Below are 2081 nucleotides of genomic sequence, written 5' to 3'. Positions count from 1 at the left end.
TCAGGCTCTGGGATCTGGGTTGGGCCAGCCTACGGGGTCCGCCGGCAGCGTCACGCAGGCCAGGCACTTTTCACCAATCCCGCCCGAGAGGGGAATGTGTGGCTGGAGTCGCCACCGGGCCCTGCTCCCGCAGGACTGCCCGGGCCCAGAAAGTCCTCTGCTGGAGTCAAACTGTGGTGGAGTGTCAGTTTCTCTCACTCACCTCGCCACAAGTCAGAACATGCCTCCCTGCCCGTCCTGTTTTCGACTCCGTTCGCAGACTCCCGTTCTCAGAGTTTCCGTGCGTATCTCTCCTTGCTGAGCCGATGTAGAGGCAGCCAGCCACTGCGCGGCGGGAAACCCAAATCGCGGCTTCCAATGGCGTGGGGTCCAGCCTCAGCAGCGAGGCTTTTCTGTTCCTGTTTTAGCACCAGGACTGCATTCCAAGTTAGTTTCTCTCAGCCGAGTTCATTCCTGAGTCAGCAGAGCATAACTCCACCTGCTTATGTCTCTTTAGTCCGCACCATTCCTGGCTTCTGAGCCTAGTTTTCAGAGAGCCTCCGGTAGTTGCTGTTATCTGTCCGCCATGTTCTCCCGGAAGTTCGGTGTATAATCTTCTTGATGATTTGCTGCATCCTGTTTGCCAATATTTTATTGAGGATTTTTGCGTCTGTGTTCATTAGGGAGATTGGTCTATGGTTCTCTTTTTTAGTTGGGTCTTTCTCAGGTTTTGGTACTAGAGTAATATTTGCTTCCAGGAATGACTTAGGAAGTATTGTTTCCCTTTCAATTTCATGGAAGAGTTAGAGGAGTGTCGGCATTAGGTCTTCTTTGTATTTCTTGTAGAATTCTGCAGTGAATCCATTTGGGCCTGGGCTCTTCTTTGTAGGTAAGGACTTAATTACATTCTCAATTTCGGTACTGGGGATTTAGCTCAGCGGCATAAGTGCCTGCCTTGCAAGCAGGAAGTCCTGAGTTTGATCCCCGGTACCGATAAAAAGCAAAAAGACAAAAAAAAAATGTACATTCTCAATTTCATTAATAGAGATTGGGTTATTCAGCAGTTTTACATCCTCTTGATCTAGCTTTGGTACTTCGTATGTTTCCAGGAATCTGTCTATTTCTTCTGTGTTATCAAACCTTTGAGAGTAGAGGTTTTTGAAATGGGTATTGATAATCTTCTGTATTTCTTTAGAGTCTGTAGTGATTTCACCTTTTTCATTTCTTATTGCATGAATTTGAGCTTTTTCTTCCCTTTTTAAAATAAGGTTGGCTAGGGGCTTATCGATTTTATTTATTCTTTCAAAGAACCAACTCTTTGATTCGTTGATTCTTTGGATTGTTTTCTTAGTCTCTATTGCATTGATTTCTGCTCTAATTTTTATAATTTCCTCTGTTCTTTTGGCTTTGTGCTTGACTTGCTCTTCTTTTTCTAGCTGTTTGAGGTATAGCATCAGGTTATTTATTTGTATTCGTTCTGTTTTCCTGATGTGGGAACTCAGTGCAATAAATTTTCCTCTGAGGACGGCTTTCATTGCATCCCAGAGATTCCGGTAAGTTGTGTCTGTATTTTCATTTTCTTTTAGGTATTGTTTAATTTCTTCTTTAATTTCCTCTGTGACCCACTGATTACTCAATAGTGTGTTATTCAGTTTCCATGTGTTTGTGGGATTTGATAATGAAGTTCTTCTGCTGTTCTTTGTCATGGAAGTATGTTATTTCTCCATTTTGAAGGACAGTTTTGCAGGGTACATCAGTCTAGGTTGGAAATCATTTTCCTTTAGGATCTGAAACACTTCACTTCATGCTCTTCTTGAGTTCATTGTTTGTGTTGAGAAGTCTGCTATGATTCTGATAGGTTTTCCTTTATAGGTAGTCTGTCTTTCTCTCTAACAGAATTTAAGATTCTGTTCTTATGTTGGATTTCTGGGATGGTGATTATTATATGTCTGGGTGTAGTTTTATTTGGTAGTTTTATTTTGGTTATGGCCATTAGGGGTTCTATATGCTTTACTAATCCATATGTCAGTTTCCATTGTCATGTTTGGGAAATTTTCAGCTATTACTTCTGTAAATAGCCTCTTGATATTATTTGTGTTATC

This window comes from Cavia porcellus, unplaced genomic scaffold (genome assembly GCF_034190915.1).
Source record: "Cavia porcellus strain 051 isolate PalLab524CR breed Dunkin Hartley unplaced genomic scaffold, mCavPor4.1 scaffold_26, whole genome shotgun sequence".
NCBI lineage: Eukaryota > Metazoa > Chordata > Mammalia > Rodentia > Caviidae > Cavia > Cavia porcellus.
The sequence above is the reverse complement of the archived record's forward strand: the minus strand, read 5'-3'. Positions refer to the sequence as shown.